Genomic DNA, 25,551 nt, shown 5'->3' on the forward strand with positions numbered 1-25,551 from the left:
AACTTATAGCAAAGAAGGGAATTGTTTTAGCCTGATAAAGGGTATCTAACTTAAAATGTCAACAATTATAAGTGATAAAGATTAGAAGCAGTTCCATAAAATCTAGAATGAAGATAAGGATGCTGCTATTATCCCTTCTCCTTAACATTATTCTTGATGTCCCAGCCAGTGCAATAAGGCAAGGAAAAGAAATAAAAGTACACATATTGACTGGAGAGGGGGAAGAAAAGAAACCAGCATTACTCATGGATAGTATAGTCTGCTGTACATAGAAAAGACGAGAGAGTCTGCAGACACTGTTGGAAGAAATGAGAAATTTCAGCAAAGTTGATGTGGATGGGTAGAAGTTTAATATACAAAAATCAGACAGCAACAGTCAGCTCTACCCACCACCAGTCCCTCCCATCAGGAACCTTGCACAGACCTCTTAGATAGCCTCATCCACCACAGGGTAGACAGCAGAAGGAAGAACTACAATCCTGCAGCCTGTGGAACAAAAACCACATTCACAGTAAGATAGACAAGATGAAAAGGCAGAGGGCTATGTACCAGATGAAGGAACAAGGTAAAACCCAAGAAAAACAACTAAAAGAAGTGGAGATAGGAAACCTTCCAGAAAAAGAATTCAGAATAACGATAGTGAAGATGATCCAGGACCTTGGAAAAAGAATGCAGGCAAAGATCGAGAAGATGCAAGAAATGATTAACAAAGACCTAGAAGAATTAAAGAACAAAGAAACAGATGAACAATACAATAACTGAAAACTACACTAGAAGAACTCAAGCAGAATAACTGAGGCAGAAAAACTGATAAGTGACCTGAAAGAAAGAATGGTGGAATTCACTGCTGCGGAACAGAATAAAGAAAAAAGAATGAAAAGAAATGAAGACAGCCTAAGAGACCTCTGGGACAACATTAAACACAATAACATTCGCATTATAGGGGTCCCAGAAGAAGAAGAAGAAGAGAGAGAGGAAGGAACAGAAAATATTTGAAGAGATTATAGTTGAAAACTTCCCTAACATGGGACAGGAAGTAGCCACCCAAGTCCAGGCAGTGCAGCGACTCCCACACAGGATAAACCCAAGGAGAAACACGCTGAGACACATAGTAATCAAATTGGCAGAAATTAAAGACAAAGAAAAATTATTGAAAGCAGCAAGGGAAAAACAACAAATAACATACAAGGGAACTCCCATAAGGTTAACAGCTGATTTCTCAGCAGAAACTCTACAAGCCAGAAGGGAGTGGCATGATATACTGAGAGTGATGAAAGGGAAGAACCTACAACCAAGATTACTCTACCCAGCAAGGATCTCATTCAGATTGGATGGAGAGATCAAAAGCTTTACAGACAAGCAAAAGCTAAGAGAATTCAGCACCACCGAACCAGCTCTACAACAAAGGCTAAAGGAACTTCTCTAAGTGGGAAACACAAGAGAAGAAAAGGACCTACAAAAACAAATCCAAAACAATTAAGAAAATGGTCATAGGGACATACGTATCGATAATTACTTTAAACATGAATGGATTAAATGCTCCAACCAAAAGACACAGGCTTGCTGAATGGATACAAAAACAAGACCCATATATATGGTGTCTACAAGAGACCCACTTCAGACCGAGGGACACATACAGACTGAAAGTGAGGGGATGGAAAAAGATATTCCATGCAAATGGAAATCAAAAGAAAGCTGGAGTAACAATACTCATATCAGATAAAATAGACTTTAAAACAAAGAATGTTACAAGAGACAAGGAAGGCCATTACATAATGATCAAGGCGTCAATCCAAGAAGAAGATATAACAATTTTAAATATATACATGCCCCCAACATAGGAGCACCTCAATGCATAAGGCAACTGCTAACAGCTATAAAAGAGGAAATCGACCGTAACACAGTAATAGTGGGGGACATTAACACCTCAGTTACATCATCCAAAATGACAATAAATTAGGAAACAGAAGCTCTAAATGACACAATAAACCAGATAGATTTAATTGATATTTATAGGACATTCCATCCAAAAACAGCAGATTACACTTTCTTCTCAAGTGTGCATGGAACATTCTCCAGGATAGATCACATCTTGGGTCACAAATCAGTAAATTTAAGAAAATTGAAATCATATCAAACATCTTTTCTGACCACAGAGCTATGAGATTAGAAATGATTTACTGGGAAAAAAACGTAAAGAACACAAACACATGGAGGCTAAACAGTATGTTACTAAATAACCAAGAGAGCACTGAAGAAATCAAAGAAAAATCAAAAACTACCTAGAGGGGGCTTCCCTGGTGGCGCAGTGGTTGAGAGTCCGCCTGCCCATGCAGGGGATGCGGGTTCGTGCCCTGGTCCGGGAAGATCCCACATGCCGCGGAGCAGCTGGTCCCGTGAGCCATGGCCATTGAGCCTGCGCATGCAGAGCCTGTGCTCCATAATGGGAGGGACCACAACAGTGAGAGGCCCGCGTACCACAAAAAAACAAAACAAAAAAACCCCAACTACCTAGAAACAAATGACAATGAAAACAGGACGATCCAAAACCTATGGGATGCAGCAAAAGCAGTTCTAAGAGGGAAGTTTATAGCTATACAAACCTACGTCACGACACAAGAAAAATCTCACATAAACAATCTAACCTTACATCTAAAGAAACTAGAGAAAGAAGAACAAATCCCAAAGTTAGCAGAAGGAAAGAAATCATAAAGATCAGACCAGAAATAAATGAAATAGAAACAAAGAAAACGATAGCAAAGATCAATAAAACTAAAAGCTTGTTCTTTGAGAAGATAAACAAAATTGATAAACCATTAGCCAGACTTATCAAGAAAAAGAGGGAGAGGACTCAAATCAATAAAACTAGAAATGAAAAAGGAGATGTTACCACAGATACCACAGAAATACAAAGCATCCTAAGAGACTGCTACAAGCAACTCTATGCCAATAAAATAGACAATGTGGAAGAAATGGACAAATTCTTAGAAAGGTATCACCTTCCAAGACTGAACCAGGAAGAAATAGAAAATATGAACATGCCAATCACAAGTAATGAAATTGAAACTGTGATCAAAAATCTTCCAACAAACAAAAGTCCAGGACCAGATGCCTTCACAGGTGAATTCTATCAAACATTTAGAGAAGAGCTAACACCGATCCTTCTCAAACTCTTCCAAAAAATTGCAGAGGAAGGAACACTCCCAAACTCATTCTATGAGGTCACCATCACCCTGATACCAAAACCAGACAAAGATACTACAAAAAAGAAAATTACAGACCAATATCACTGATGAATATAGACGTAAAAATCCTCAACAAAATACTAGCAAACAGAATCCAACAACACTTTCAAAGGATCATACACCATGATCAAGTGGGATTTATGCCAGGGACGCAAGGATTCTTCAATATATGCAAATCAATCAATGTGATACACTATAACAAGCTGAAGAATAAAGACTATATGATCGTCTCAATAGATGCAGAAAAAACTTTTGACAAAATTCAACACCAATTTATGATAAAAACTCTCCAGAAAGTAGGCATAGAGGGAACCTACCTCAACATAATAATGGCCATATACAACAAACCCACAGCAAACATCATTCTCAATGTGAAAAACTGAAAGCTTTTCCTCGAAGATCAGGGACAAGACAAGGATGTCCACTCTGATCACTGTTATTCAACATAGTTTTGGGAGTCCTAGCCACGGCAATCAGAGAAGAAAAAGAAATAAAAATGAATACAAATTGGAAAAGAAGAAGTAAAACTGTCACTCTTTGCAGATGACATGATAGTATACATAGAGAATCCTAAAGATCCCACCAGAAAACTACTAGAGTTGATCAGTGAATTTGGTAAAGTTGCAGTATACAAAATTAATGCACAGAAATCTCTTGCATTCCTATACATTAATGATGGAAAATCTGAAAGAGAAATTAAGGAAACACTCCCATTTACCATTGCTACAAAAAGTATAAAATACCTAGGAATAAACCTACCTAGGGAGAGAAAAGAACTGTATGCAGCAAACTATAAGACACTGATGAAAGAAATTAAAGATGACACCAACAGATGGAGAGATATACCATGTTTTTAGACTGGAAGTATCAATATTGTGAAAATGACTATACTACCCAAAGTAATCTACAGATTCAGTGCAATCCCTATGTGGTACATATATACAATGGAATATTACTGAGCCATAAAAAGGAACGAAATTGGGTCATTTGTTGACTTGGATGGTCTATATACTGTCATACAGAGTTAAGTAAGTCAGAAAGAGAAAAACAAATGTTGTATATTAACGCATATATGTGGAACCTAGAAAAATGGTACAGATGAACCGCTTTGCAGGGCAGAAATTGAGACACAGATGTAGAGAACAAACGTATGGACACCAAGGGGGGAAAGCGGAGGGGGTGGTGGTGGTGGTGGTGTGAAGAACTGGGCATTTAAGATTGATATGTGTGCACTGATGTGTATAAAATTGATAACTAGTAAGAACCTGCTGTATAAAAAAATAAATAAAATAATATTCAAAAATTCAAAAAATAATCAATTGTGTTCCTATACAATGGCAAACCAGAAGTAGAATTTTTAATTTTCAAAACAATACCATGTCTTATAGTAACAAACCAAAAGGAATAAATCTACGTACAATTCCTTAATGCCGAAATTTAGAAAATATTAAAACTCATGAAATAAAATAAAATAGAATAATGCGAAAAATCGTGTTTTCATGATTGGGAAGACAATGTAATAAAGATATTAATTTTCCTTAGATTAACCTGAATACGTGCAATTTCACTAAGAATTCCAATAGTTTTTTTTTTTTTTTCCAGTAAAGTTGGTAAGCTCTAAAATTTATGTGGAGGAATAAAATGCTAAGAATATTTAGGGTGATTTTGAAGAACGAGGTGCATGCACTTGTCTAAACCTTAAAAACTAGAGCAGTTGATGACTTCCCTGGTGGTCCAGTAGTTAAGACTGTGCTTCCACTTCAGGGGGTCATGTTCAGTCCTTCGTCAGGTAACTAAGATCCTACGTCCTGCGCAGCGTGGCCACAAAATAACAACAACAACAAAAAAAACTAGAGCAGTTGAGATTGTGTTTTTAGGGAGAAACAGACCAAGGAAGTGGAATAGGGAGTTCAGAATTAGCACCACACGTATATGGAAATTTTTTTTTTTTTTTTTTGTGGTACGCGGGCCTCTCACTGCTGTGGCCTCTTCCGTTGCAGAGCACAGGCTCCGGACGCGCAGGCTTAGCGGCCATGGCTCATGGGCCCAGCCGCTCCATGGCATGTGGAATTTTACAGGACCGGGACACGAACCCGTGTCCCCTGCATGGGCAGGCGGACTCTCAACCACTGCGCCACCAGGGAAGCCCCGTATATGGAAATTTGATATGCGAGAGAGGTAGCGTCACAAGTTGGGGAGGGAAATAACCGTACTGAAACAATTGGCTGTCTGCACAGAAAAAATGAAAATAAATTTCTACCTGCTACCATACACAAATGTAAATTTCAAGTGAGTTAAGACATTAAACCTGAAAAGCAGGAATTTAAAACTTTTAAATTAAAATATGAGAATATGCATATGACATGGCAGTAAAGAAAGTTTGTAAATTTAAGACAGAAAGTACAAACATCAATAAATTTAACCACAGGAATGAAAAGCATGAATAAATTTAACATTAATAAAATAAACATCAATAAATTTACCTACAAGCAGACTAAACTATTTGTGCATAAGAAAGAACTATGTAAAACAGAAGATGAGCCTATGACCGGGAGAAGGTATTTACAAAGCATGCAACTTTTATGTGTGTTTAAGAGATACACAGACTGTTCATAGCACTTTTGTTTCTAATGACAAAAAACTGGGAGGGAGACAGATGTCCATTAACAGGAGATTTGATAAATTGCAGTGTCTTAATACTGTGTATCTCTATATATAGCATCAGTTTGCAGCTTTATGAGATCCAATGTACCCTTTTTATAACAAATACTTCATCATACCTATTTCACTATCTTAAAGTTTCATCTATACATAAAATTTACAAAAATAGTATTATATCCTAAATGTAATATACTGGAGAAATAAAAGGAAGATAATTTTGAAGAAAATAGTGTATATGTGAATATATAAATGCTTGGTGTGATGATATTATTAGATACAACTAAGCAGTTAGTTTATTACACCTGCAAATAAGGAAGAAGTTGATATATAAGAGAAATAAGATCCCATTGTTGACATTTTCCTTTGTAGGACATTTTGAAACAAGGGCTAAAGAGGTATATTGGTGTGCACACGCAGAGTCATCATGAACGTGACAGCTACAAGGACAGATTGATACAATGACTTATTGAAAAAATGACTTAGTCATTGATACAATGACTTATTGAGAAAATCGATTGTAAAAATGACTTACAGTTTTGTCAAACTATGTCTTGGTGATTGCTATTCTGGGTCAACTTTTCCCAGGTAGAAGGTGTAGCTTGATGTCTTTCTATTTCAGAAACGTTTCTTGAATTATAGTTTTTAGTATTCTGTTCTATTTCGTTTTATACCTTAGGAACTTCAGGTGTAGGTGTGTTGGATCTTCTTTTTTTTTTTAATTTTTGAAATTTATTTTATTTACTTTTTTATACAGTAGGTTCTTATTAGTCATCAATTTTATACACATCAGTGTATCCATGTCAATACCAATGGCCCAATTCATCACACCACCATCCCCACCCCCCCCGCGCCTTTCCCCCCTTGGTGTCCATACGTTTGTTCTCTACATCTGTGTTTCAAGTTCTGCCCTGCAAACCGGTTCATCTGTACCATTTTTCTAGGTTCCACATATATGCATTAATATACGATATTTGTTTTTCTCTTTCTGACTTACTTCACTCTGTATGACAGTCTCTAGATCCATCCGCGTCTCAAATGACCCAATTTCGTTCCTTTTTATGGCTGAGTAATATTCCATTGTATATATAAGTACCACATCTTCTTTATCCATTCGTCTCTCGATGGGCATTTAGGTTGCTTCCACGACCTGGCTGTTGGGGTGCATGTGTCTTTTTGAATTATGGTTTACTCTGGGTATATGCCTAGTAGTGGGATTGCTGGATGATATGGTAATTCTATTTTTAGTTCTTTAAGGAACCTCCATATTGTTCTCCATAGTGGCTGTATCAATTTACATTCCCACCAACAGTGCAGGAGGGTTCCCTTTTCTCCACACCCTCTCCATCATTTGTTGTTTGTAGATTTTCGATGATGCCCATTCTAACTGGTGTGAGGTGATACCTCATTATAGTTTTGATTTGCATTTCTCTAACTAGTGATGTTGAGCAGCTTTTCATGTGCTTCTTGGCCATCTGTATGTCTTTTTTGGAGAAATGTCTATTTAGGTCTTCTGCCCATTTTTGGATTGGGTTGTTTCTTTAGTATTGAGCTGCATGAGCTGTTTATATATTTTGGAGATTAATCTTTTGTCCATTGATTCGTTTGCAAATATTTTCTCCCATTCTGAGGGTTGTCTTTTCGTCTTGTTTATGGTTTCCTTTGCTGTGCAAAAGCTTTGCAGTTTCATTAGGTCCGATTTGTTTATTTTTGTTTTTATTTCCATTACTGTAGGAGGTGGATCAAAAAAGATCTTACTGTGATTTATGTCAAAGAGTGTTCTTCCTGTGTTTTCCTCTAAGAGTTTTATAGTGTTGAGGCTTACATTTAGGTCTCTAATCCTTTTTGAGTTTATTTTTGTGTTTGGTGTTAGGGAGTGTTCTAAGTTCATTCTTTTACATATAGCTGTCCAGTTTTCCCAGCACCACTTATTGAAGAGACTGTCTTTTCTCCATTGTATATCCTTGCCTTCTTATTCATAGATTAGTTGACTATAGGTGCCTGGGTTTATCTCTGGGCTTTGTATATTGTTCCATTGATCTATGTTTCTGTTTTTGTGCCAGTATGATATTGTCTTGATTACTGTAGCTTTGTAGTATAGTCTGAAGTCAGGGAGTCTGATTCCTCCAGCTCCGTTTTTTTCCCTCAAGACTGCTTTGGCTATTCGGGGTGTTTTGTGTCTCCATACAAATTTTAAGATTTTTTTGTTCTAGTTCTGTAAAAAGTGACATTGGTAATTTGATAGGGATTGCATTGAATCTGTAGATTGCTTTGGGTAGTAGAGTCATTTTCATAATATTGATTCTTCCATTCCAAGAACATGGTATATCTCTCCATCTGCTGGTATCAGTGACTTATAGTTTTCTGCATACAGGTCTTTTGTCTCCTTAGGTAGGTTTATTCCTAGGTATTTTATTCTTTTTGTTGCAATGGTAAATGGGAGTGTTTCCTTAATTTCTCTTTCAGATTTTTCATCATTACTGTATAGGTATGCAAGCAATTACTGTGCATTAATTTTGTATCCTGCAACTTTTCCAAATTCATTGCTTAGCTCTAGTAGTTTTCTGGTGGCATCTTTAGGATTCTCTATGTATAGTATCATGTCATCTGCAAAGAGTGACAGTTTTACTTCTTCTTTTCCAATTTGTATTCATTTTATTTCTTTTTCTTCTCTGATTGCCGTGGCTAGGACTTCCAAAAGTATGTTGAATAATAGTGGTGAGAGTGGACATCCTTGTCTTATTCCTGATCTTAGAGGAAATGCTATCAATTTTTCACTACTGAGAATGATGTTTGCTGTGGGTTTGTCGTATATGGCCTTTATTGTGTTGAGGTAAGTTCCCTCTATGCCCACTTTCTGGAGAGTTTTTATCGTAAATGGGTGTTGAATTTCATCAGAAGCTTTTTCTGCATCTATTGAGACGATCATATGGTTTTTATACTTCAGTTTGTTAATATGGTGTATCACATTGATTGATTTGCGTATATTGAAGAATTCTTGCATCCCTGGAGTGAATCCCACTTGATCATGGTGTATGATCCTTTGAATGTGTTGTTGGATTCTGTTAGCTAGTAGTTTGTTGAGGATTTTTGCATCTATATTTATCAGTGATATTGGTCTGTAATTTTCTGTTTTTGTAGTATCTTTGTCTGGTTTTGGTATCACGGTGATGGTGGCCTCATAGATTGAGTTTGGGAGTGTTCCTTCCTGTGCAGTTTTTTGGAAGAGTTTGAGAAGGATGGGTGTTAGCTCTTCTCTACATGTTTGATAGAATTCACCTGTGAAGCCATCTGGTCCTGAACTTTTGTTTGTTGGAAGAGTTTTGATCACAGTTTCAATTTCATTACTTGTGATTGGCCTGTTCATATTTTCTGTTTCTTCCTGGTTCAGTCTTGGAAGGTGATACCTTTCTAAGAATTTGTCCATTTCTTCCAGGTTGTGTATTTTATTGGCATAGAATTGCTTGTAGTAGTCTCTTAGGATGCTTTGAATTTCTGCAGTGTCTGTTGCCCCTTCTGCCTTTTCATTTCTATTTTTATTGATTTGAGTCCTCTCCCTCTTTTTCTTTATGAATCTGGCTAACGGTTTATCAGTTTTGTTTATCTTGTCAAAGAACCAGCTTTTAGTTTTATTGATCTTTGGTATTGTTTTCTTTGTTTCTATTTCATTTACTTCTGCCCTGATCTCTATAATTTCTTTCCTTCTGCTAACTTTGGGTTTTGTTTGTTCTTCTTTCTCTAGTTCCTTTAGGTGCAAGTTTAGATTGTTTATGTGAGATTTTTCTTGTGTCTTGAGGTAGGCTTGTATAGCTATAAACTTCCCTCTTAGAACTGCTTTTGCTGCATCCCATAGGTTTTGGATCGTTGTGTTGTCATTGTCCTTTGTCTCTTAGGTATTTTTTGATTTCATCTTTGATTTCTTTGATGGTCCTGGATCATCTTCACTATCATTATTCTGAATTCTTTTTCTGGAAATTTCTGTAATTTGTTTCTAATCTCATAGTGTTGTGGTCAGAAAAGATGCTTGATATGATTTCAGTTTTCATAGAATTACTGAGGCTTGATTTGTGCCCCAAGATGTGATCTATCCTGGAGAATGTTCCATGCACACTTGAGAAGAAAGTGTAATCTGCTGTTTTTGGATGGAATGTCCTATAAATATCAATTAAATCCATCTGGTCTCTTGTGTCATTTAAAGCTTCAGTTTCTTTATTTATATTCATTTTGGATGATGTGTCCATTGGTGTCAGTGAGGTGTTAAATCCCCCACTATTAGTTTGTTACTGTCAATTTCCTCTTTTATAGCTGTTAGCAGTTGCCTCATGTATTGAGGTGCTCCTATGTTGGGGGCATATATATATTTATAATTGTTATATATTCTTCTTGGATTGATGCCTTGATCATTATGTAGTGTCCTTCCTTGTCTCTTGTAACATTCTTTGTTTTAAAGTCTATTTTATCTGATATGAGTATTGCTACTCCAGCTTTCTTTTGATTTCCATTTGCATGGAATATCTTTTTCCATCCCCTCACTTTCAGCCTGTATGTGTCCCTAGGTCTGAAGTGGGTCTCTTGTAGACACCATATATATGGGTCTTGTTTTTGTATCCATTCAGCAAGCCTGTGTCTTTTGGTTGGAGCATTTAATCCATTCACGTTTAAGGTAATTATCAATACGTATGTTCCTATGACCATTTTCTTAATTGTTTTGGATTTGTTTTTGTAGGTCCTTTTCTTCTCTTGTGTTTCCCTCTTAGAGAAGTTCCTTTAGCCTTTGTTGTAGAGCTGGTTTGGTGGTGCTGAATTCTCTTAGATTTTGCTTGTCTGTAAAGCTTTTGATTTCTCCATCCAATCTGAATGAGATCTTTGCCGGGTAGAGTAATCTTGGTTGTAGGTTCTTCCCTTTCATCACTTTAAGTATATCATGCCACTCCCTTTTGGCTTGTAGAGTTTCTGCTGAGAAATCAGCTGTTAACCTTATGGGAGTTCCCTTGTATGTTATTTGTTGTTTTTCCCTTGCTGCTTTCAATAATTTTTCTTTGTCTTTAATTTCTGCCAATTTGATTACTATGTGTCTCAGCGTGTTTCTCCTTGGGTTTATCCTGTGTGGGAGTCGCTGCACTGCCTGGACTTGGGTGGCTACTTCCTGCCCCATGTTAGGGAAGTTTTCGACTATAACCTCTTCAAATATTTTCTCTGTTCCTTCCTCTCTCTCTTCTCCTTCTGGGACCCCTATAATGCGAATGTTATTGCGTTTAATGTTGTCCCAGAGGTCTCTTAGGCTGTCTTCATTTCTTTTCATTCTTTTTTCTTTATTCTGTTCCGCAGCAGTGAATTCCACCATTCTTTCTTTCAGGGCACTTATCAGTTTTTCTGCCTCAGTTATTCTGCTATTGATTCCTTCTAGTGTAGTTTTCATTTCAGTTATTGTATTGTTTATCTGTGTTTGTTCTTTAATTTTTCTAGGTCTTTGTTAAACATTTCTTGCATCTTCGCGATCTTTGCCTCCATTCTTTTTCCGAGGTCTTGGATCATCTTCACTGTCATTAATCTGAATTCTTTTTCTGGAAGGTTGCCTGTCTCCTCTTCATTTAGTTGTTTCTCTGCGGTTTTATCTTGTTCCTTCATCTGGAACATATCCCTCTGCCTTTTCATCTTGTCTGTCTTTCTGTGAATGTGGTTTTGTTCCACAGACTGCAGGATTGTAATTCTTCTTCCTTCTGCTGTCTACCCTCTGGTGGATGAGGTTGTCTAAGAGGTTTGTGTAAGTTTTCTGATAGTGTTGGATCTTCTTTACCTTTCATCTGTATCTGTTAATTTTCCTCAAATCTTTTAAGTTTCATTTCTTTTTGAGTTTAAAGATTTTCCTCCTTTCCATTTTCTAGAAAATAGTATTACTATTTTTTTTTGCTCTGTGGTCTTTCTAGTGTTTTCTTTATTGCTGAAATGAAAATTTTCTTTTAGTTTTAAGCCTTTGCTGAGTTCTCTCATCTGTTTTTCAAATGTTTTATTTCTCCAATCACATGTTTCTGAAGTTTTAAATATATTTTCCATACCTGTGTCACTTTCTTTATTTCTGTGTGTTCCCTTTGAGATGCTGTGCTAGAGTTGGCATCAGTTTAGTGAGCATGTTTTTCTTGTGTGTGTGTGTTCACCACGTAGAGGGGCATTTTCGTGCTTCTCATTCTTTTATTTAATTGAATAATATTTGGGTGCAGTCTTTTTCTGTGACTCATGTTTATTTATTTATTTTAAAAATAAATTTATTTATTTATTTATCGCTGTGTTGAGTCTACGTTGCTGCGCGCAGGTTTTCTCTAGTTGAAGCCAGCAGGGGCTACTCTTCGTTGTCGTTTTCCGGCTTCTTATTGCAGTGGCTTCTCTTGTTGTGGAACATGGGCTCTAGGCACACAGGCTTTAGTAGTTGCGGCACGCAGGCTCAGTAGTTGTGGCGCACGGCCTTAGTTGCTCTGCAGCATGTGGGATCTTCCCGGACCGGGGCTCGAATCCATGTCCCCTGCATTGCCAGGGGATTATTAATCACTGCGCCATCAGGCAAGTCCCCTGTGACTCATGTTTAAATGAAACAAGTCTTCCTGTACTTGTATGAGGAAGGGTAAGTTTGGAGAGGTTTTTGAGCATGAGAGTTTCTAGAAGTCTGTCTTTTTTTTTTTTTTTTTTTCCATAAAGTGATTTAAAAAATATGGCCTCTTTCTTTGGGTCTACCTCCTATTCTTTGGTTTTCTGCCTGTTTTTCATTTTTCATTATGATGGAGCTTTCCTTTGCCCCAGCTGTTTCTGATCTTTTTTGTTTGGATTCTGCTTCTAGTAATTTTTTCTCAGTGTGGAACTCTGTCCTAAAAAAGAGGTTTGCCACGCTAGTTCAGCGCACACAGCTTTAACAGACCTTATTGCTGTTCCTTGTCCATGAATTGGAGCTTGTGACGCTTTCTCTCAGTTTGGGCTGCCGTTCTCAGATTGACCTATTACTCATTCTGGTGGTTATCTGTTGATTTTGGGGTTTTCCCTTCTGTTTCTTCCCGATCACTGCTGATAGTATGAAGGTCAGTGCTCATATTTTATGTTTTCTGTAAATGCCTTTCACCTAGCTTTGTTGTAAATGTTTGAGTTTTTGATTTTTCTATCCTAGTTTCTCTGTTGTTTTTATGGCAGAATTCAGGGAGATTAAAAAAAAAAAAGCCTACCATTTCTATCTTACCAGAAAATCTTGGAGCTTATATTTCTTACCTGGGTACCTTATCCATGATAGGTTTTTTTTTTTTTTCAATTCAGGGAAATTCCTGGCATTCCTGTTAATTGCATTTAGAAACATTGTAGCATTTTTACATGACAAGTGAACTTTGTTTATTTGATGAAGTACAGTTTCAAAATGGAGACTTCTTGATATTGTTTTTGAAAAAGAGTAGTGTGTATATATAGTCATTTTGTGAGCATTTGGATCTAATCCCAGGTTATTCTTTACTGTGAACGAGGAAATATGGTATCAGAACTGAAGAGATATTTATCATGGAGTAATTGATGTACCAGTCTCCTGAAAGCAGAGGCTTAAACTAAAACTTTACATGTCCCATAAAGAGAGCATTCTTAGGGAATGATTTTTATACAAAAGAGGGCTATTTTTTGTTCGAAGCAGGGACAGACACAATTTATTTCTGGTGAAATAAGAATAAGTTCTTGGTTGCAAGTAGATTTCAGTACCTTTAAGTGATGAAGTCACCATGCTAAGGACACTAGACCTTCAGTTCTCCAGTAGTGCCCACTGCATAGGGCAGAGGGAAGGTTCCTCTTTCCACATACCACCATGTCTAAGTTGCCATCATGGAGATTCTTTACTCTCTTTAGGTAAATTCTGATGTTCCTCCAGACTTTGTTTGAATACATCTACTATTGAGATTCTAGTAATTTAGTGGTACCCAGTTTATGTTGCCCAATCCTAACTTCAGAAAGTTTTGGGACTTCCCTGGTGATCCAGTGGTTAAGATTCTGTGCTTCCACTGCACTGCAGGGGGCATGGGTTCGATCCCTGGTCAGGGAACTAAGATCCTGCATGCTGTGTCCTATAGCCAAAAATTAAAAATAAAATAAAAAATTTAAAAAAAAAAGAGTTTTTTTTTCGTGGTCAGATGAAATGTCTTTTTCTTTTTTTAATTAATTAACATTTGGCTGCGTTGGGTCTTCATTGCTGCCTGTGGGCTGTCTCTAGTTGCAGTCAGCAGGGGTACTCTTCATTGCGTTGTGCGGGTTTCTCATTGCGGTGGCTTCTCTTGTTGCAGAGCTCAGTCTCTAGGCGTGTGGGCTTCACTAGTTGTCGCACGCCAGCTCAGTAGTTGTGGCTCGCAGGCTCTAGAGTGCCAGCTTAGTAATTGTGGCGCACGGGCTGAGTTGCTCCGCGGCATGTGAGATCTTCCCAGACCAGGGCTTGAACCCGTGTCCCCTGCATTGGCAGGTGGGTTCTTCATTGTGCCACCAGGGAAGTGCTGTTTTTCTAACTACTGCTTCTTAGTTATTATTTTCCTAGCTAACATTTTATCAAGCACATATATACTGGCCACTGCGGTAAATGCTTTACATACATGATTATACTTAATTTGCACACCAGTGCTCTGAGGTAGTTTTGTCATTCCCCTCTTTGTAGACAGGGATTTTTAAGTCTCAGAGAAGTCATGGAACTTTCTGGAGGTCCTAGAGCTAATAAGAGATAGATATTGTATTCACATCCTGATCAGCTTCACTGTAGAGTCTGTGTTGTTATCCACAGGATGAATCTCTGTTTCCACATGGCAGAACTTTGGAGTGAGCTTATCTTGTTGACTTGTCACCTCTTCTAAAGACTGAGCATCCCGAACTCTTCCGCTTTTCCTGTGTGAGGTAGATTTTGGAGCCCACTGTCTTGGCCAACCTTGTCTGGACTTACAGGTGATAGGTGTCCTGTTTAAAGTGATGCCCAGAGGTGAAGACTGTCCTCTAGGTTATGTCATCAACAGAGACCAGTTATCAGTGATTACCTCTGAAGATGCGGAATTCACACTCATTCACATTTATGCAGGTGAAGTGTAGAAGATTCATCATCTGTAGGCTCTGATTCAGTTTGGGGTCATCTAAAATTGCTAGAGTTAATTTTTTAAAATTTGTTGTATTTTTTATACCTTGCTCTTCAGGCAGGGGCCATACTGGTACCTGCTGACGCTCACAGAGGACAGGAGGAATGGCAGAATTTCTTAGAAATAAGGGATTAGAGAAAAAAAAAGATGGTTCTGGTAGCAGTGATGAGGGTGATGCTGGGCAGAGGCAGGAGATGACTTAAATTGAGATATCCTGAATTTAGCTCCTGTTGCTACTTGGAGAAGGAAACAGCTGGTGGTCAGTGGGAAATGTGGGCCTGGGAATGAGGTAGATACAGACAGGGAGATGGACTTTGGGGGTGTTTACATCAGGGCAGGGGAGTGGGTAACACAGCCTAGGATCATGATGAGACAGGAGGTGCTGGGGACTGAATTGTGTCCCCCCCAAATCATATGTTGAAACCCTGTGCCCACACATGTGACAATATTTGGAATGGGGCTTTTTGGGGAGGTGATTAGGTCTAGATAATTAGGTTTAGATAATTTGGGGAGGTGATTAGGTTGTGTGTGTGTGTGGTTAGAGGTTTTTTTGGAGGTCCATTGAATAACATCCATTTTTTCTGCCCAAGTTCAGAGCCGGTTGAGAGAAGGATAGAGAGAAGCGAAACAGATGGAGGGCAGAGCCCATCTTGCTGATAAACTCAGATTGGGGAACAGGGCTTGCAGTGCAGCACAGTGGCCTCTTTACATCTGGTGCCTAAAAAGACACACTTAGCTAACTTGTGCCTCGTCCAGGGCGGCAGGGGCTGCCCTGCTCAGTGGGTGGGTCCCAGAGTGGACTCTGGGGCTGCTCTGCAGAGGAGGCAGCAGGGGGTGTAGGGGGGCTTCACCCTGTCCGTCCTTGACATTCACCAGGCATTTCAGCCACTCACATGATCTCTCCAAAGTCTCACCCTGGGTCCTCACTGCCCTTTGCACAGACTGGCACCCTAATGTGTCCCTCTTGGTTGTCAGGGTGTCCGCCCCACCTCCATCACACTGCGAGCACCTCGGCAGCAGGTGCCTGTTCTCTTCTGCGGGGTGTCGGCAGCACCTGCGACACTACCTGCCTGGAGCCAGTAGCTGGGCAGTCAGGGTTTGTTGAGAACATTGATAAGTAAGTTGTCTCTGAGAGTCGTTATTCAGGGCTCCATCTTTATTTCCCCCACCTCTCTTTGTTCCAGCCCTGGGGCAGGTCTCTCTGAAAGCCCAGGTCTCTCTTGGGTGGCGTCAGGCCTTTTAGGAAGGGGTAGCTTGGAGGGGATGTTATAGCAATGATTATTTGCGGATGTGAACTGGATGAACCGTGTGTCTAGAGCAGCACTGTCTAATAGAAACAAAACAGGATTTGAGCCACAAATATGAGCCACATATGCAATTAAAAATTTCCCAGGAGAATGTAAATTGGTGCAGCCACTATGAAAAAACAGTATGGAGGTTCGTCAAAAAACTAAAAATGGAGTTGCCATATGATCCAGCAACCCCACTCCTGGCATATATCCGGAGAAAACTATAATTCAAAAAGATATATGCACCCATATGTTCATTGTAGCACTATTCAGAATAGCCAAGACATGGAAACAACCCAAACATCTATCGACAGATGAATGGATAAAGAAGATGTGGTACATAGGTACAATGGAATATTACTCAGCCATAAAAAGAATGAAATAATGACGTTTGCAGCAACATGGATGCAACTAGAAATTATCATACTAAATGAAGTCAGTCAGACAGAGAAACACAAATACCATATATCACTTATCTGTGGAATCTAAAATATGACACAAATGAACTTATCTACGAAACAGAAACAGACTCACAGACATAGAGAACAGACTTGTGGTTGCCAAAGGGGAGAGGGGATGGATTGGGAGTTTGGGATTAGCAGATGCAAACTGTTATATTTATATAGAATGGCTGAACAACACGGTCCTACTGTATAGCACAGGAAACTGTATTCAGTATCCTGTGGTAAACCATAATGGAAAAGAATATGAAAAAGAATGTATTAATATATATATGTATAATGGAATCACTTTGCCGTACAGCAGAAATGAACACAATATTGTAAATCAACTCTACTTCAAGAAAATAAATTAAAAAAAAATTTCCAGGGCTACATTAAAGAAAGGAAAAACAAACAGGTAAAACTGACTTCATTGATACTGTTATTTGCCCCAGTAGATCCAAAATTTATACCAGCACTTGGTAATAAAAAGATAAGCATAATTAATGAGATGTTTTTCACTTTTTTCGCACTGAATCTTTGTATATATGATTTTTTTTTTTTTTGCGATACGTGGGCCTCTCACTGTTGTGGCCTCTTCCGTTGCGGAGCACAGGCTCCGGACACGCAGGCCCAGCGGCCATGGCTCATGGGCCCAGCCACTCCACGGCATGTGGGATCTTCCCGGACCGGGGCACGAACCTGTGTCCCCTGCATCGGCAGGCGGACTCTCAACCACTGCGCCACCAGGGAAGCCCTGTATATATGATTTTTTAAACAAAATTATTTATTTATTTTTGGCTGTGTTGGGTCTTCGTTACTGCGTGCAGGCTTTTCTCTAGTTGCAGCGAGGGGGGGCTACTCTTTGTCACGGTGCGCGGGCTTCTCATTGCGGTGGCTTCTCGTTGCGGAGCATGGGCTCTAGGCACGTGGGCTTCAGTAGTTGTGGCACGTGGGCTCAGTAGTTGTGGCTCGCATGCTCTAGAGCACAGGCTCAGTAGTTGTGGTACACAGGCTTAGTTGCTCTGCAGTGTGTGGGATCTTCCCGGACCAGGGCTCAAACCTGTGTCCGCTGCATTGGCAGGTGGATTCTTTTTTTTACTCAAACAGAAAGTCACAAAAATTATAATCATCCTCATCAGTTCACTCTGTCCCATGTAATTAATTTTTTTTCATCTTGATCTTTGTTAGCACTTTTATGAATCCAAAAAAGTTTTCCATTAGAGTTCTGAAAATGCTTATTCATTCAGTTCAGCAGTATAGTCAGTTCCAGAAACCTGTACTTGTCAGAGTCTTTCCCATGAATTCCTTGACGATGAAACCCTTTTATAGGAACTACAAAAGGGTAGTTTGCAAAAGCATCAGTGTACACCCAGAACTGTCTCTAAATGACAAAAGACTTAAAAATGACCATGGTTAAAGATTTGATGAAAGTTCATAGCAATGCAATTGACAAGGAAATTTAATTATTTCTGAGATATACACTTTAAAGTAATAACTAGAATTAAGACTATTAACATTATACGAACATATAAGATTTTTAGAAATTTCATGTAATATCTGAAACATTTATATTAACATATTTCCATACAAATAACCCAAGGAAAGTTTAGTATTAGTTGTGTTTTTGTTTGTTTTTTTATAGTGCAGGTTCTTATTAGTCATCACTTTTATACACATCAGTGTATACATGTCAATACCAATGGCCCAATTCATCACACCAGCGTCCCCACCCCACCACGGTTTTCCCCACTTGGTGTCCATACGTTTATTCTCTACATCTGTGTCTCAACTTCTGCCCTGTAAACTAGTTCATCTGTACCATTTTTCTAGGTTCCACATACATGCGTTAATATATGATATTTGTTTTTCTCTTTCTGACTTACTTCACTCTGTATGACAGTCTCTAGGTCCACCCACATTTCAACAATGACTCAATTTCGTTCCTTTTTATGGCCGAGTAATATTCCATTGTATATATGTACCACATCTTCTTTATCCATTCGTCTGTCGATGGGCATTTAGGTTGCTTCCATAACCTGGCTATTGTAAATAGTGCTGCAATAAACATTGGGGTGCATGTGTCTTTTTTTCTTTTCTTTTCTTTTTTTTGCATTACATAGGCCTCTCACTGTTGTGGCCTCTCCCGTTGTGGAGCACAGCCTCCGGACGTTCAGGCTCAGCGGCCATGGCTCACGGACCCAGCCGCTCTGCGGCATGTGGGATCTTCCCAGACCGGGGCACGAACCCATGTCCCATGCATCGGCAGGCGGACTCTCAAGCACCGTGCCACCAGGGAAGCCCCATGTATCTTTTTGAATTATGGTTTTCTCTGGGTATATGCCCAGTAGTGGGATTGCTGGATCATATGGTAATTCTATTTTTAGTTTTTTAAGAAACCTCCATACTGTTCTCCATAGTGGCTGTAACAATTTACATTCCCACAAACAGTGCACTAGGGTTCCCTTTTCTCCACACCCTCTCCAGCATTTGTTGTTTGTAGATTTTCTGATGATGCCCATTCTAGTTGGTGTGAGGTGTTACCCCATGGTAGTTTTGATTTGCATTTCTCTAATAATTAGTGATGTTGAACAGCTTTTCATGTGCTCCTTGGCCATCTGTATGTCTTCTTTGGAGAAATGTCTATTTAGGTCTTTTGCCCATTTTTGGATTGGGTTGTTTGTTTTTTTAATATTGAGCTGCATGAGCTGTTTATGTATTTTGGAGATTAATCCTTTGTCTGTTGATTCGTTTGCAAATATTTTCTCCCATTCTGAGGGTTGTCTTTTCATCTTGTTTATGGTTTCCTTTGCTATGCAAAAGTTTTGAAGTTTCATTAGGTCCGATTTGTTTATTTTTGTTTTTATTTCCATTACTGTAGGAGGTGGATCAAAAAAGATCTTACTGTGATTTATGTCAAAGTGTGTTCTTCCTATGTTTTCCTCTAAGAGTTTTATAGTGTCCAGTCTTACCTTTAGGTCTCTAATCCTTTTTGAGTTTATTTTTGTGTGTGGTGTTAGGGAGTGTTCTAATTTCATTCTTTTACATGTAGCTGTCCAGTTTTCCCAGCACCACTTATTGAAGAGACTGTCTTTTCTCCATTGTATATCTTTGCCTCCTTTGTCATAGATTAGTTGACCATAGGTGCGTGGGTTTATCTCTGGGCTTTCTATCTTGTTCCATTGATCTATATTTCTCTTTGTGTGCCAGTACCATATTATCTTGATTACTGTAGCTTTGTAGTATAGTCTGAAGTCAGGGAGTCTGATTCCTCCAGCTCCGTTTCTTTCCTTCAAGACTGCTTTGGCTATTCGGGGTCTTGTGTCTCCTAAGATGATTTGTTCTAGTTCCATAAATAATGCCATTGGTAACTTGATAGGGATTGCATTGAATCTGTAGATTGCTTACAGTAGTATAGTAGTTTTCAAAGTATTGATTCTTCCAATCCAAGAACATGGTATATCTCTCCATCTGTTGGTGTCATCTTTAATTTCTTTCATCAGTGTCTTATAGTTTTCTGCATACAGGTCTTTTGTGTCCCTAGGTAGGTTATTCCTAGGTATTTTATTCTTTTTGTTGCAATGGTAAATGGAAGTGTTTCCATAATTTCTCTTCCAGATTTTTCATCATTAGTGTATAGGAATGCAAGTGATTTCTGTGCATTAATTTTGTATCCTGCAACTTTTCCAAATTCATTGATTACCTTTAGTAGTTTTCTGGTGGCATCTTTAGGATTCTCTGTATAGTATCATGTCATCTGCAAACAGTGACAGTTTTACTTCTTCATTTCTAATTTGTATTCCTTTTATTTCTTTTTCTTCTCTTTTTGCCATGGCTAGGACTTCCAAAAGTATGTTGAATAATAGTGGTGAGAGTGGACATCCTTGTCTTGTTCCTGATTTTAGAGGGAATGCTTTCAGTTTTTCACCATTGAGAATGATGTTTGCTGTGGGTTTGTTGTATATGGCCTTTATTATGTTGAGGTAGGTTCCCTCTATGCCCACTTTCTGGAGAGTTTTTATCGTAAATGCGTGTTGAATTTCGTCAGAAGCTTTTTCTGCATCTATTAAGATGATCATATGGTTTTTACTCTTCAATTTGTTAATATGGTGTATCACATTGATTGATTTGTGTATATTGAAGAATCCTTGCATCCCAGGGATAAATCCCACTTGATCATGGTGTATGATCCTTTTAATGTGTTGTTGTATTCTGTTTTCTAGTATTTTGTTGAAGATTTTTGCATCTGTATTCATCAGTGATATTTGTCTGTAATTTTCTTTTTCTGTAGTATCTTTGTCTGGCTTTGGTATCAGGGTGATGGTGGCCTCATAGAATGAGTTTGGGAGTCTTTCTTTGCAATTTTTTGGAAGAGTTTGAGAAGGATGGGTGTTAGCTCTTCTCTAAATGTTTGATAGAATTCACCTGTGAAGGCATCTGGTCCTGGACTTTTGTTTGTTGGAAGATTTTTTTTTTTTTTTTTTTTTCCGGTATGCAGGCCTCTCACCGTTGTGGCCTCTCCTGTTGCAGAGCACAGGTTCCAGACGCGTAGGCTCAGCGGCCATGGCTCACGGGCCCAGCCACTCTGCTGCATGTGGGATCTTCCCAGACCGGGGCACGAACCCGTGTCCCCTGCATTGGCAGGCGGACTCCCAACCACTGCACCACCAGGGTAACCCTGTTGGAAGATTTTTAATCACAGTTTCAATTTCATTACTTGTGATTGGTCTGTTCATATTTTCTTTTTCTTCCTGGTGGCAGGTGGATTTTTAACCACTGCGCCACCAGGTAAGCCCCACACTGAATCTTTGAAATCCAATGTGTGTTTTGTACTTACAGTGCATTTCTATTTGGACGAGCCACCTCTCATGTACTCAGTAGTTACACGTGGCTTGTGGCTCCCATCATGGACAGTATCGGTCTCAGGAGTGTGTGTGTGTCTGTGCCCTGGGAGATAGACACTTCATTGTTCAGTGTTAGGAGGTATCTGAATAGGGTTAACACTTTGATGAAAACTGAAAGTCGGTTTTTCCATTGTTGCCAAACATTGATTGCTTCCCTGGAAACAAGTGGAGAGACTGTCTATGACTGCTACTAGTGGAGAAACAGTTATAGCTGAGGGATTTGGGTGATGGGAGAACTAAAATTATTTCCCCCTCAAACTCCAAGTGATAAATGCTATAATTATTTTTACCTATTTAAGCATATTTTGAGGACTAATACATTCACATAGACTGGGAGTATATAGGAATTTATATAAAGAGGAAATTGATAGGGACCAGAGATTTAAAAATTTCTCCTTTTGTCATTGGTTGATTGCTGTTTTTCGTGGTGTGCTCCGTGTATCTACTGTGGTGACATTCCTTTCGTGTTATTTTCCGGCCACTCAATCCCTCTCTTGTGTTTGGAGACTCAGCATTTGTGTCTTGATGGGACAAGAAGGGCTCTGGAAGAAACTTGCTTTCCCAAGGCTGAGGCACGTAACCCAAGCTAAACCAATGAGAAGTCCCTGCATGGGGTTGTGAGTCTGGTGGCACTGCCCTTTAAGATTCCCTCCTGCGTTGGAGATGACAGCCCTTCCAGGGCAAATCCCTTCTCTGCTTGCTAGTCAGAGTTGGTTTGTGGTGTTGGCAACCAAGGATTAAGCTCCTTGAGTTTGGGAAGTGTTTCCATACTTCTCTGTACCATCCCATGGAACCTGGCTCAGAGTTTGGTAGTCATTATTTGGTTGATAAACTAGTTCTGCTTCTTACCAAGGATCCATTGGTAAAGTAACACGGGGTATATAAATGTTGATCATGGCATGTGTAATTTATAATGAATTTGACCCTCCACTTGGAATAGCTTTCCCTGTCAGCTGGATCACGGATTTCACAGTTGAACATCATTTAAGATCGAGTATTGCCACCTCTCCTGTACGCACTTTGTCACGCTGCATGACATTTAGAGAGGTCTCTGGTCTGCAGTTGAAACTGTATCCAAAGAATGAATACACAGTGGTTGTGGGTTTTTTCCCCGTCTTATTTTACTTATTTATTTGGTCATTCCACGCGGCTTGCAGGATCTTAGTTACCTGACCACGGATTGAATCCAGGCCCTCAGCAGTGAAAGCACGGAATCCTAACCTCTGGACCGCCAGGGAATTCCCAGTGGTTGTGTTTTGTTGCTAAATTTTTACATATTTTAAGATGAATTTTATTTCTCGAAATGATACATGCTCATGATTTAAGTCAAATAGTGTTGAAGTCAGTAACAAAAAACTGTTCCCTTTGGTCCTCTCCCCTCCTTCCTCCTCACATAGCTGCGTCTTATCCCAGGTGCACCCAGTTCCCAATGATTCTTCTGTGCTTTACCGTAAACCTGTGTTTCCAAAAGTCATCACTTTCTGGTATTTTTATTAACTTGTTTTAGTCGGCAGAGGTTTTAACTTTCTTCACTGTTGGGAGATAGTTCTTCCTGGGTCTCTTGTGTTTCTGCTTGTGTTGCAAGCAGATGTACAAACTCCCCTCGTTTTAGATTCTCTTTTCAAAGGTATTTGTATAGTGAGTAACCTTGCAATCTAGAGATAGTATCTCCTCCAGAGCAGAGGGCAGCTTTGCTTACAGCCTGGGAAGGAGAGAGGGTGTTTTCTTCCAGAGTGAAGAGCAGGCCTACCTACTGCCCATGAGGAAAGGTTTAGCTTCTCGAAGCTTGGGGTTCCTCTCCTGCAACACAACCCGTGGTGTGTGCAGGTATCACCAGGGCCTCTGTGAGTGGCCAGGGGAATGGAGGCTTTGAGAATCAAAGCAAAAATGACACCCTGGCTACGGCTATTGCTGTGAGTAATAAACTGTCCTTTTTCTCTGACCCAAAGTCTCATGCCTTCTGCCAGCAACCATGGCAGGCTAACTTGTTAGTTTGTAAGTCAGGTTAAATCTCTGACCCTTCACAACTTTTCACTTTCATCTGCCCTGTTTTCCCAGAATTAAAAATTTTGGTTAAATATGTATTAAGTATATTGATAATTTTGACTACATAAAAATTGTACACTGATGAGCTGAGTAGCATGCTAGGATTATATCTCCTTTTCTCTACAACTTCTGTTGCTCCTAAAGTCACTAATTGCCTTTGAAAAATATTTGGTTGATGAGTTTTCTTTAATCTCTGGTCAAGTCTTCCCTTGCTTTTTTTTTTTTTTGAAAAAAAAGGGAGGGATTTATTTTTATTTTATTCTTCTGGTTTTATTTATTTATTTTTGCCTGCGTTGGGTCTTTGTTGCTGTGCGCGGGCTTTAGCTGCGGCGAGCAGGGGCTACTCTTCATTGTGGTGTGTGGGCTTCTCATTGCGGCGGCTTCTCTTGTTGCGAACACAGGCTCTAGGCGCACAGGCTTCAGTAGTTGTGGCGTGCAGGGTCTAGAGCACAGGCTCAGTAGTTGTGGCACATGGGCTTAGTTGCTCTGCGGCATGTGGGATCTTCCCGGACCACGGCTCGAACCTGTGTCCCCTGCAGTGGCAGGCGGATTCTCAACCACTGTGCCACCAGGGAAGTCCTTCCCTTGTGTTCTTTTTCTTTTTATTTAATAAATTTATTTATTATTCATTTATTTATTTTTGACTGCGTTGGGTGTTTGTTGCTGTGCGTGGGCTTTCTCTACTTGCGGCAAGTGGGGGCTACTTTTCGTTGCAGTGCATGGGCTTCTCATTGTCTTGGCTTCTCTTGTTGCTGAGCACAGACTGTAGGGACTCAGGCTTCAGTAGTTGTGGCACACCGGCTCAGTAGTTGTGGCTCGCGGGCTCTAGAGCTCAGGCTCAGTAGCTGTGGCACACGGCCTTAGTTGCGCTGCGGCATGTGGGATCTTCCTGGACCAGGGCTCGAACCCATGTCCCTTGCATTGGCAGGCGGGTTCCCAACCAGTGTGCCACCAGGGAAGTCCCTTTCCTTGCTTTCTAACAACTCTATAATATGTGAAAAACAGCTCAGAGATAGACTGTCAGATAATCTACCAGTTCTTCCTTTTAACTGGAGACCTACGTCTTGGAGCAGCCATTGTCCTTTTCTAATGTGTACCAGTTGCTTTTGGGGCTGTACAGGTGCTTTCGCTGAGCCTGGTGGCAGGCTTCCAAAGCCCCATTCACAACCTTTGCTCCGTTCCTCCACCTGCTTTAGATGCTGAGTACGTTATGCTTTCTCTTCCCCAGATTCTGCAGTCTGGGGTGTCTATGTAAAACTTGTGGCAAGTGATATATGAGCAGAGGTTTATCAGGCTGGTGCTGGGTTTAGGGAGAGTTTTTACTTTCCTGATAAAAAGGCCAAGAAGGACCCAGATGGTATTCCTTTCCTCCTGGCTTGATTGTGGGCACGATACCAGGACCCGTGGCAGCCATTTTTCTGAACAGGACAGATGGGTATACAGGGTGGTAGGGTCCTTGGCTCAAGCCATACCTAACGTTAGTTTTGCTCTAGATTTTCTTTTTGTAACATTAGTCAGTACCTCTCCTTTTTGCTTAGGCCAGTGTGGTTTGGATTTTCCATCTCTTGTAGTGAAAAAGTCCAAATGATTGCAAAACCTATCTGCTCTCCCTGAATAGGTAATGGAGAAGATGATCATGTTCAAGAATGTATAAGGTGGTAGTTTCAGATAGTGGGTTTAATGATTTTGTGATTGATTTGTAGACAAATCAAATCAGAGTCCTTTCCTTGTTTTGGCTGTATTTCATTCTGCCATGTTCCTTTTACAATAGCTTTATAGTGATTGCATGAAATGCTGATGGACAGAGGTTGAAAGTGGGGCCTGTGGTTGGGAGGTGGGGTGGGCTC

The 25,551-nt window shown here is 39.6% G+C and overlaps 1 protein-coding gene across 3 annotated transcripts in view; it reads left to right on the plus strand.

Annotated features, from left to right (window-relative positions):
* Positions 1–25,551, plus strand: part of TMEM163 (transmembrane protein 163) — a 253,221-nt gene that overhangs the window by 22,104 nt on the left and 205,566 nt on the right. The window lies entirely within an intron of this gene.

Source organism: Delphinus delphis, chromosome 7, assembly GCF_949987515.2.
Source record: "Delphinus delphis chromosome 7, mDelDel1.2, whole genome shotgun sequence".
In the NCBI taxonomy this organism is placed as follows: Eukaryota; Metazoa; Chordata; class Mammalia; order Artiodactyla; family Delphinidae; genus Delphinus; species Delphinus delphis.